Below are 12,675 nucleotides of genomic sequence, written 5' to 3'. Positions count from 1 at the left end.
ATAAGTTTGAAGAAATATTTCACAAATATTCTTCGTCGAAAAAACAGAAGCTAAAATGAAGAATTAAATTAAAATGTATTTATTATTCTTTACAATAAAAAATAAATTTACTTGAACATTGATTTAAATTGTCAGGAAAGAAGAGGAAGGAATTTAAAAGGTAAAAAGGTATATGTGTTTAAAAATCCTAAAATCATTTTTAAGGTTGTATTTTTTCTCTAAAATTGTCTTTCTGAAAGTTATAAGAAGCAAAGTAAAAAAAATAATGCATTTATTTAAACAAATGAAGACAAAGTCTTTAAAATATTTTCTTGGATTTTCAAATTCTATTTGAGTTTTGTCTCTCTTAGAATTAAAAATGTCGAGCAAAGTGAGACCAGCTTGCTAGTAAATAAATACAATTTAAAAAAATAGAGGCAGCTCACTGGTAAGTGCTGCTATTTGAGCTATTTTTAGAACAGGCCAGCGGGCTACTCATCTGGTCCTTACGGGCTACCTGGTGCCCGCGGGCACCACGTTGGTGACCCCTGGTATATATGATAGAATATATCTGTATCATGAATCAATTTAAGTGGACCCCGACTTAAACAAGTTGAAAAACGTATTCGGGTGTTACCATTTAGTGATCAATTGTACGCAATATGTACTTCACTGTGCAACCTACTAATAAAAGTCTCAATCAATCAATCAATCAATCTCTCCAGTGTGTAGTCTGTCTTGCTCTCGCTCTCGCTCGTGCTCCATCACCCACCCAACTCCCCTCCCCGGCTGCTGCCTTTTAACAGAGCGACAGGTGATTAGACAACCAGGCCCAGGTGGGCCATCTACGCACCTGTCGCTGATCTCGCAGCCGGTCCTGGCACACCCCGCTTCGCTGCAGGTCCGCAGGCCACGCCCCCACCCCCACATAGGGTAATCAATGTTTACATTTATAAAGGACTGATGATTGATGTCTGACAAGGGTAAGTCGCCAAATCTTAGGTCGGTCCGCGTGAAAAAAGGACCGGCCGGCTGCTACAAACGTGCATTATTACATCGCTAATCAGCAAACGCCGGCAAACTTTTTGCCAATTCATAAGAAGGGCTGACAGATAAGATGGCGCAAGCTCCCGTAATTAATAAAAGGACTTTTGAAATTCCGACCGGACTGAACTCGGAACAAAGCGAAGTGAAGAAAAGTGATGTAATACGGTTATGTTTCCTTGTCATAGTTTAAGGTTTCATAGTTTGGCACTGTGGAAAAAGAGGCAAAGAAGCAGGATGTTCGACATTGTTCTCATTTGAAAGTATCGGGGGGATCTTTTTGCTGGTGTTGGTCATTAACACGACTATTCCCGCGGACTGACTTCAATAGAAACCAGTCTTCAGCCGGTCTCTGTGAATCCTTGCAGAATTCATTTCCAATCAGACGGACTTGCTGACCTAATTAGCGTCTATTTTGGGTTGTTGTCCTAAATCCTGCCTGGTTTTTAGCGTGCAGCAAGTGGGAAGTGTGGGAGCGGTAAATGTAATCAGCGACTGATGACACACTTTCAAGGGTGCTTACTACTGTTGTCATGCATGACTGAAATATTAAACATTGAATTTTGTATTTGAAACCAGTTCATCTCCAATTTAATAACGTCATCTTAAATGGGATGTTTTTCAAATGTTAACAATTACCATATTTTCCGGACCATAGGGCGCACCGGATTATAAGGCGCACTGCAGATGAATGCTCTATTTTTGATATTTTTTCATATATAAGGTGCATTAAAGTTGATCTGCCGTTTCTTTTCTTTTCTCCTATGCCCCCCTCTCCCTTGTGGAGGGCGGGCACAGGTCCGGTAGCCATGGATGAAGTGCTGGCTGTCCAGAGTCGGGACCTGGGGTGGACCGCTCACCTGTGCATCGGTTGGGGACGGGTCTGCGCTGCTGACCCGTCTCCGCTCGGGGTGGTCTCCTGCTGGCCCCACTATGGACTGGACTCTCACTATTATGTTAGATCCACTATGGACTGGACTCTCACTATTATGTTAGATCCACTATGGACTGGACTCTCACTATTATGTTAGATCCACTATGGACTGGACTCTCACTATTATGTTAGATCCACTATGGACTGGACTCTCACTATTATTTTAGATCCACTACGGACTGGACTCTCACTATTATGTTAGATCCACTATGGACTGGACTCTCACTATTATGTTAGATCCACTACGGACTGGACTCTCACTATTATGTTAGATCCACTATGGACTGGACTCTCACTATTATTTTAGATCCACTACGGACTGGACTCTCACTATTATGTTAGATCCACTATGGACTGGACTCTCACTATTATGTTAGATCCACTATGGACTGCACTCTCACACTATTATGTTAGATCCACTACGGACTGGACTCTCACTATTATGTTAGATCCACTATGGACTGGACTCTCACTATTATGTTAGATCCACTATGGACTGGACTCTCACACTATTATGTTAGATCCACTACGGACTGGACTCTCTCACTATTATGTTAGATCCACTATGGACTGGACTCTCACACTATTATGTTAGATCTACTATGGACTGGACTCTCACTATTATGTTAGATCCACTATGGACTGGACTCTCACTATTATGTTAGATCCACTATGGACTGGACTTTCACACTATTATGTTAGATCCACTATGGACTGGACTCTCACTATTATGTTAGATCCACTATGGACTGGACTTTCACACTATTATGTTAGATCCACTATGGACTGGACTCTCACAATATTATGCTAGATCCACTCGACGTCCATTGCATCCGGTCTCCCCAAGAGGGGGGGTGGGGGGGGGGGGTCACCCACATCTGCGGTCCTCTCCAAGGTTTCTCATAGTCGTTCACATTGACGTCCCACTGGGTTGTGAGTTTTTCCTTTCCCTTTTGTGGGCTCTGAACCGAGGATGTCGTCGTGGCTTGTGCAGCCCTTTGAGACACTTGTGATAGTTTATATATCAATGATGAAATCTTAACATTGCAACACATGCCAATACGGCCGGGTTAACTTATAAAGTGACTTTTAAAACTTCCCGGGAAATATCCGGCTGAAACGTCGCGGTATGATGACGTATGCGCGTGACGAAGTCAGAGTAACGGAAGTTATGGTACCCCGTAGAATCCTATACAAAAAGCTCTGTTTTCATTTCATAATTCCACAGTATTCTGGACATCTTTTGCAATTTGTTTAATGAACAATGAAGGCTGCAAAGAAGACAGTTGTAGGTGGGATCAGTGTATTAGCAGCGGACTACAGCAACACAACCAGGAGGACTTTGTTGGAGCGCTAGCCGCGCTAGCCGCGCTAGCTGCCGACCTCACCTTGACTTCCTACGTCTCCGGGCCGCCAAACGCATCCTTCGTCCTTCTGCCGATCGCTGAAACGCAGGTGAGCACGGGTGTTGATGAGTAGATGAGGGCTGGCTGGCGTAGGTGGAGAGCTAATGTTTTTAGCATAGCTCTGTGAGGTCCCGTTGCTAAGTTAGCTTCAATGGCGTCGTTAGCACAGCATTGTTAACCTTCGCCAGCCTGGAAAGCATTAACCGTGTATTTACATGTCCACGGTTTAATAGTATTGTTGATTTTCTATCTATCCTTCCTTCTATCCTTTATTTTTTTGTTTCTATATGCAGTTAAAGCACGATGCTATCACGTTAGCTCGTAGCTAAAGCATTTCGCCGATGTATTGTCGTGGAGATAAAAGGCACTGAATGTCCATTTCGCGTTCTCGACTCTCATTTTCAAGAGGATATAGTATCCGAGGTGGTTTAAAATACAAATCCGTGATCCACAATAGAAAAAGGAGAGTGTGGAATCCAATGAGCCAGCTTGTACCTAAGTTACGGTCAGAGCGAAAAAAGATACGTCCATCACTGCCTCTCAAGTCCTTCACTGTAACGTTCCTCATCTACGAATCCTTCATCCTCGCTCAAATTAATGGGGTAATCATCACTTTCTCGGTCCGAATCTCTCTCGCTCCATTGTAAACAACGGGGAATTGTGAGGAATACTAGCTCCTGTGACGTCACGCTACTTCCGGTACAGGCAAGGCTTTTTTTTATCAGCGAGCAAAAGTTGCGAACTTTATCGTCGATTTTCTCTATTAAATCCTTTCAGCAAAAATATGGCAATATCGCGAAATGATCAAGTATGACACATAGAATGGATCTGCTATACCCGTTTAAATAAAAAAAATCATTTCAGTAGGCCTTTAAAGAAATACACTCTATACATTGCTAATGTGGTAAATGACTATTCTAGCTGCAAATGACTGGTTTTTGGTGCAATATCTACATAGGTGTATAGCAGGGGTCACCAACGCGGTGCCCGCGGGCACCAGGTAGCCCGTAAGGACCAGATGAGTAGCCCGCTGGCCTGTTCTAAAAATAGTTCAAATAGCAGCACTTACCAGTGAGCTGCCTCTATTTTTTAAATTGTATTTATTTACTAGCAAGCTGGTCTCGCTTTGCTCGACATTTTTAATTCTAAGAGACACAAAACTCAAATAGAATTTGAAAGTCCAATAAAATATTTTAAAGACTTGGTCTTCACTAACTGACAAAGAAACAGATAACAGATTTGGTGTCCAGTTCAAAGTGTGACATGATTTATTTAAAAATTTGAGAGTTTACTTTTGTATTTTACATGAGTTATTATTTGTACAAACATGGTGCAAAGTAATTCATGATTTGTTCAAAAATGTTAGTGGCTAGCTAGTTAAAATGGGATATTGTGATTTCACAAGACTGTCTTAGAAGTGATCATTTGAAAATGTTCAATTTGAAAAATGTGCACTTAGAGAAAATATAAAAATAAAGTGTTGCATATTGATATTTATCTGTTTCTATATATATTTATTGTGAGAAATCATTGAGATGATCAGTGTTTCCACAAAGATAAATATCATTAATTATTAATAATAACATGTAAATTGAGCAAATTGGCTATTTCTGGCAATTTATTTAAGTGTGTATCAAACTGGTAGCCCTTCGCATTAATCAGTACCCAAGAAGTAGCTCATGGTTTCAAAAAGGTTGGTGACCCCTGGTGTATTGCATACTTGCCATCCTTGAGACCTCCAATATCGGGAGGTGAGGGGGGGGGGGGGGGCGTGGTTGGGGCGGGGGGCGTGGTTAAGAGGAGAGTATATTTACAGCTAGAATTCACCAACTCAAGTATTTCATATATATATATATATATATATATATATATATATATATATATATATATATATATATATATATATATATATATATATATATATATATATATATATATATATATATACTTGACTTTCAGTGAATTCTATCTATATAGAAAATGGTAAATGACTATTCTAGCTGCAAATGTCTGTTTTTTGGTGCAATATCTACATAGGTGTATAGAGGCCCATTTCCAGCAGCTATCACTCCAGTGTTCTAATGGTACAATGTGTTTGCTCATTGGCTCAGAAGGCTAATTGATGATTAGAAAACCCTTGTGCAATCATGTTCACACATCTGAAAACAGTTTAGCTCGTTACAGAAGCTACAAAACTGACCTTCCTTTGAGCAGATTGAGTTTCTGGAGCATCACATTTGTGGGGTCAATAAAACGCTCAAAATGGCCAGAAAAAGAGAACTTTCATCTGAAACGCGACAGTCTATTCTTGTTCTTAGAAATGAAGGCTATTCCACAAAATTGTTTGGGTGACCCCAAACTTTTGAACGGTAGTGTGTATATATATATATATATATATATATATATATATATATATATATATATATATATATATATATATATATATATAGGACAAGCGGTAGAAAAATGGATGGATGGATGGATGTATTTATAATTAATTAGTTATGTTTTACATCGACTAACTAACTAATTACCATATATATATATTTATATATATTTATATATATATATATATATATATATATATATATATATATATATATATATATATATATATATATATATATATATATATATATATATATATATATATATATATACATAGGATAAGCGGTAAAAAAATCGATGGATGGATATATAATTAATTTGTTATGTTTTTCATTGACTAACTAACTAATTACCTACGTAGCTATACTTTGTTACTTTTATTTAATCTTCATTTCAACAAAGTATAGCCTATATATATGTATAGTACATCCTATATATATATATATATATATATATATATATATATATATATATATATATAGGATAAGCAGTAGAAAAATGGATGGATGGATGGATATATACTTAATTAGTTTTGTTTTTCATCGAAAGTGGCGACTTGTCCAGGGTGTACCCCGCCTTCCGCCCGATTGTAGCTGAGATAGGCTCCAGCGCCCCCCGCGACCCTGAAGGGAATAAGGGGTAGAAAATGGATGGATGGATGTTTTTCATCGACTAACTAACTAATTACCTAACTAGCTATACTTTGTTACTTTTATTTTATCTTCATTTCAACAAAGTATAGCCTATATATATATATGTATAGTATATCCTATGTGTATATATATATATATATATATATATATATATATATATATATATATATATATATATATATATATATGTATATATATATATGTATATATATATATATATATATGTATATATATATATGTATATATATATATATATATATATATATATATATATATATATATATATATATATATATATATATATATATATATATATATATATATAGGATAAGTGGTAGAAAATGGATGGATGATGGTTATATAATTAATTTGTTATGTTTTTCATGGACTAACTAACTAATTACCTAACTAGCTATACTTTGTTACTTTTATTTTATCTTCATTTCAAGATATTCTATTTTTTAACATCAGGGGTGTTCATGCACTAAGTATATGTACTGAAAAGTCAAAATATGCTGGGTCTGTTTTTAATTTTGTAAAAAAAAAAAATATATATATATAATATCTGTATAGTTCTGATACGTTATCCACATACTGGTTGATTTATTAACCAAACACGTGTTGACGGTACCTTTAACCTGCAGAAAAAGAGGCAGTGGCTAAGAAGCAGTGGGAGGGTTTGACAGCTGCTCCTTCCAGCTCGGAGTCGGACTGCACCTCGCACAGCCGCGCAGTAAGTATGCAAACATTTGTCTTTTTCAATCAAAACCCTGCGCCCGAACAACATGTTAGTGTGACGTAATGTTTGCACCACGTGACCAACATCTTCTTCTACGGTCCACTTCCTTGTTTCTACTTCCGCCTTTGTCCGCGGGGTAAAGGCGCCTTTCTTTGAACAAACGACGACGACGTGCGCCCGGACGCGTCGTCGATAACGTCGCTTTGGTTGGTAAAACATCATTAATTTAATTTAATAATCAATACGTTCGAACAACGTTCCACCATCGTTGAATAGTCATCGTCCGATACGAGACGCTATGACGTCATCGGCGAAGCTTGTGTTGTTGGAGTTAACCAGCAAATTAACCCACGCAGTTACTAGTTGCTATTTAAACTGTGGGTTAAGTTACTAGTTGCTATTTGAACTGTGGGTTAAGGGAAAATATTGTAGAATTAGTATTTAAATGCACAATGTATTCCCCTAACAGCAGGCCTGGCCCTAACCAATCTGGCGCCCTAGGCAAGATTTTAGGTGGCGTGCCCCCCCCCCCTTTTTTTTTTACTTAAAGAAAGCAAATTAACATATTATATGAGAATGTTATGTTATGATTATCTTTAACCGAATCACAGCAGTGCTCAAATTAAAAAACAGCATTCCCTCTCATGTGATATGGCTTAATTAACATTAACGGTGTGCACTTTTAACAACTAGGCTTACAACTATACCTAATATATAAAGGGGTGGAAAAGTGACTATTACCTGCAGAGCAAACATTAGCTAACCAGAAGGCAATAACAATGTAAACAAAAAACACCTGCTTAAAAGATCTAATACAAATGTCCCTGAGGAATGTAAGGTGGGATTACTGTAATTACCTTACGTTACATTATTATTTTCCATAACAATTAGCCCCCTCCACAATATTAACCCGCCGTTAAAACAGAACTAGCTATTTATTGATTAGCAATTGCCGAATCATGTAACATTAGCTTAATGCTGAAAAGCCAGGTTACTATCACAGACAAATAATTTCATGTAGGCTAACGTTACCTACCTGCTACCTCTGTCTTTTTCTCGTTTCTCCTCTTCTTTTCTCTTTTTTCTTCCCTGGGCACCTGACAGTTTTAGCCGTTTTGACATCCTGTGTTGATTTTTTTGATGTGGTGACGTCCAAAAAGAGTCATGATATGGGAAGGGAGGGGGGGGGGGGGGCGCAGTGCTGTGACAAATAATATTTCTATTAAATAGGCTTTACTTTGCATTTTAATTAACGTGGGGTTATTTTTTGTATTTAGAAATAATAGTACCAACTTTTTTTTTTTCTTTTTTTTTTTTTCTCCAACATTTGTGGCACTGGCGTGGCGCCCCCTGATGGACGGCGCCCTTAGCATTTGCCTATACGGCCTATGCCACGGGCCGGCCCTGCCTAACAGGCCACATTATTAGGCACACCTGCACAAGCTACTATGTGGCTCAAAGTCGTGCTTTGGTGTCCAAAGTGCAGCCCATGGGCCATTAAAATTTTTTTTAATAAAACTATTAATCAAAACATAAAAAGATGGAATAAAAGAGCAAACAGATGAATCGTAACGAGAAAAAGTTGCAATGTTGACTCTAGCTCGAGCTAATTTTATTACCTATTCTGTGTTATATGTGTTTTATGTCGCACGATTGCACCAGCAGCCACTGCGAACCCAAAAAGGGACAAGCGGTAGTAAATGGATGGATGGATGGATTGCACCAAGAACAATTCCTTGTTTGTGAACCCATTCTCAAACAATGGCAATCAAAACTATTCTGATTCTAATATTAAACACAAAACTATTTTTCTTTAAAGCTGTCATTGCTAAAAACAAACAAACATATGAATCAGAATCAATGTTGTTATGAACTATTGATATATTCATGGCTCCAATAACTTCACATCAAATATTCCACTTTTTAAAGAATTTTTTTGGGGAAAATATTGCATATATATATATCATTTGCTATATAAACACAAAGTCTTCTATGACAAAAAGGGCATAAAACAAAAAAAAACAAACATAAAATGTAATGATTTAATAATCGACAGATCGATCTAAAGTTGATCGAGAGACTTAAGCGTTGAAGAAAACAATTTATGACTATTTTTAACACGTTTATGAGTGTGCACCCTTTTGGATCGCTAAAAATGTTAGTGTATTTTTTTTTTTTACTCATAATAATGAATCAAAATCAATGTTGTTATGAATTATTGACTTATTTAAAGCTCCAATTACTTCACATCTAATATTCCACTGAAAAAAAATGGGGGGGGGGGGATATTGCATATTTTGTGGGGGGTTTTCCCCATAAAACGGATTTCTTTGACAAAAGAAAAAAAAAATTCTTTAAAAGCTATTTTTCTTTAAAGTTGTCATTGCTAAAAAAAAAAATAATGAATCAAAATCAATGTTGTTATGAATTATTGATATATTCATGGCTCCAATAACTTCACATCAAATATTTCCCTTTTAATAATTTTTTGGGGAAAATATTTCCCTTTTAAGAATGTTTTTTGGGAAAAAAAAAAATAAAATAAAAAAATAATAATAATAATTAAAAAAAAAAAAAAAAAAAAAAAAAATATATATATATATATATATATATATATATATATACATATATATATATATAATATATATGTATATATACTACCGTTCAAAAGTTTGGGGTCACATTGAAATGTCCTTATTTTTGAAGGAAAAGCACTGTACTTTTCAATGAAGATAACTTTTAACTAGTCTTAACTTTAAAGAAATACACTCTATACATTGCTAATGTGGTAAATGACTATTCTAGCTGCAAATGTCTGGTTTTTGGTGCAATATCTACATAGGTGTATAGAGGCCCATTTCCAGCAACTATCACTCCAGTGTTCTAATGGTACAATGTGTTTGCTCATTGGCTCAGAAGGCTAATTGATGATTAGAAAACCCTTGTGCAATCATGTTCACACATCTGAAAACAGTTTAGCTCGTTACAGAAGCTACAAAACTGACCTTCCTTTGAGCAGATTGAGTTTCTGGAGCATCACATTTGTGGGGTCAATTAAACGCTCAAAATGGCCAGAAAAAGAGAACTTTCATCTGAAACTCGACAGTCTATTCTTGTTCTTAGAAATGAAGGCTATTCCACAAAATTGTTTGGGTGACCCCAAACTTTTGAACGGTAGTGTATATATATATATATATATGACAAAAAGGGCATAAAACAAACAGATAAAAAAAAACAAAATGTAATGATTTAATAATCGACAGGACGATCTAAAGTTGATCGAGAGACTTAAGCTTTGAAAAAAAAAAAAAAGACTAATTTGTAACACGTTTATGAGTGCGCAGCCTTTTCAATTGCTAATAATTTTAGTGGGATTTTTTTTTTTTTTAAACTCATAATAATGAATCAAAATCAATGCTGTTATGAATTATTGACTTATTTAAAGCTCCAATTACTTCACATCTAATACCGTATTCCACTTTTGTTTTTTGGGGGGAAAGATATTGCATTTTTTGTGGGGGGTTTTCCCCATAAAAACAGGGTTTTCTTTGACAAAAGGGGGATAAAACATTGTTTTTCTTTTTTACCTTATATCAACAGATACACCTAAAGTTGATCTAGAGATGTAAACGTTGCGTAATAATAAATACAACTAATTATATACGACAACATTTTTTTTTTTTTTTACTGAGAACATTTTGGGTCATACATTTAAATGTATATATACATATATAAAGTGTGTATGTGTATATATTAGTATTGCTTTTGAAAATGAAAAAAATGTCCCCTGAATGCTTTGATTTTTCAGTGGAAAACGTTTGGATGCCTCTGGTTAAGTTGTTTGCTCAACTAATGACATTAAGGATCATCACGTGGTTGAATCTGCACACTTCAACAATAGCTTAAAAAAAAACAGTTCTCAAACTTGTTTTTCACCAAGTACCACCATAATGACCAACATTAAAATACAGTAGCGTAGTAGGCGTAAGTATTCATCTAAAACACGGCAGATGTTTTATTTAACCGGCATATTTAATAGTTTTGGTCACTGTAACATTACACATTTTGAACAGTAACACAGTGTTTGAATACATGAAAATAAAACACTGGACTTAAATCAAGGGAGTTTTTTGGCGTACCACTCTAGGTATACGTATCACAGTTTGACGAAGCTTAAAGAAGTACATCTTATATTTAATCATATCCCTAAAAAAAAATTGACATCATTACCTTTACATGTTTGCTACAGTTTGTCTTGTGTGAAAACAAAGGAACATATGGAAAAAAAGGTTATATATATATCAATAAGAAAATATGAGTTTAAAATGGCACTGCTTTGCAGTGTTAAGTAAAAAAAGAAGTACATTGGCACAGTTTTTAATGTATTCATTCACCAATGTGTTTATTATTGCAGTAGTACAACATGTACACAGATTTATGTGCTCATTTGTGATCTGCACTGCTCTTTTATTGTCATCATGAATTTGTAAATGCCAGCATAATGTATTTGTATTCCATGCATGACTGTGTAACTCGTACTGTATCCTTCTTTTATCTGGAATATATATTTTTAGAAAGGCAGTCCAGTGACTGGGGTTGTAAATTAGCCAAAAGGCTACAAATCTTATATGCAACACATTTAATTTATTATGGTGATAATGGTGATGAATATATATATATAAAAACAAAAACAAAAAACGTTTCTATTGGTACCTGCTGTCATGTATTTGGGATCTGCATAAGGCCCGAAAATTTTGGGAAAAAAACAAAAAAAAATTGTGTGGAACCGCTTCCATAAGCCAATTACACTCATCTCCCTTGTGGCAAATAAACTGCATTTCCTCGTATCCTCAGTGTCACTATCATGTAGCATTATCACTGGAGGCCGAGGCTAAACATGTTACACGCTGAGAGGAGCGGGCATGGTAAATTGCTAAGCTAACCGCATAGCTAGCTTTAAATAACACCAATAAATGGGTGCTTAGTAAAGTTAAAGAAGTGTAGATGGAACCGCATTGCAGCATAAAGTGAAGCAGCTATTGCTAACAAGTACTGTATTTTCCGGACTATAGAGCGCACCGGTGTATGAGGCGCACCCACTAGATTTTATAAGAAAAAAATATTTACATATTTTAGCCGCAGATAAATATGTTTCGCAAATATTTGGAAATGTAACAGGGCAGTAAAACAGACGATCAAACAAAACAGAAGTCATCGTCATGCACCCACTAGCTGCGGAAGCTAGCTTTCGATTCAGCTAGACAGACTCAATAACTCCACGGTGACGTTTTGGTGAATTTACCCTGAAACTATAACTATCCAAAAAGAATGCCATTGTAAGGTAATAACACTAACACAGACATTCGTAAACATGTTAGCATGTTAACGACGCTAGCATGTACAAATATGCATAAAAAAAAACCTCCGACCGACATCACACATGGGACAGTTTAGTAAGTAAGAATTGTTTTAGTTATATTGTATAACTTACAAACGTCGCTTGGAGTGATGAATGAAGAATCCATACGAGTA

General features: G+C 36.0%; 1 protein-coding gene across 4 annotated transcripts in view; it reads left to right on the top strand.

The window, feature by feature from the left end:
* The first annotated feature begins 7,077 nt into the window (after positions 1–7,077).
* Positions 7,078–12,675, top strand: part of LOC133663775 (histamine N-methyltransferase-like) — a 48,528-nt gene continuing 42,930 nt past the window's right edge. The window contains exon 1 of one of the 4 annotated variants that reach the window (XM_062068479.1): positions 7,078–7,137. The gene's annotated coding sequence lies outside the window, so the exon portion shown is untranslated. Of the gene's footprint in view, positions 7,142–7,245; positions 7,354–12,675 lie in introns of those variants that run through there. The other 3 variants (XM_062068481.1, XM_062068480.1, XM_062068483.1) reach the window with 3 other exon arrangements.

This window comes from Entelurus aequoreus, linkage group LG13, assembly GCF_033978785.1.
Source record: "Entelurus aequoreus isolate RoL-2023_Sb linkage group LG13, RoL_Eaeq_v1.1, whole genome shotgun sequence".
Classification (NCBI taxonomy): domain Eukaryota; kingdom Metazoa; phylum Chordata; class Actinopteri; order Syngnathiformes; family Syngnathidae; genus Entelurus; species Entelurus aequoreus.
This window is presented reverse-complemented; position numbering and strand designations above follow the sequence as displayed.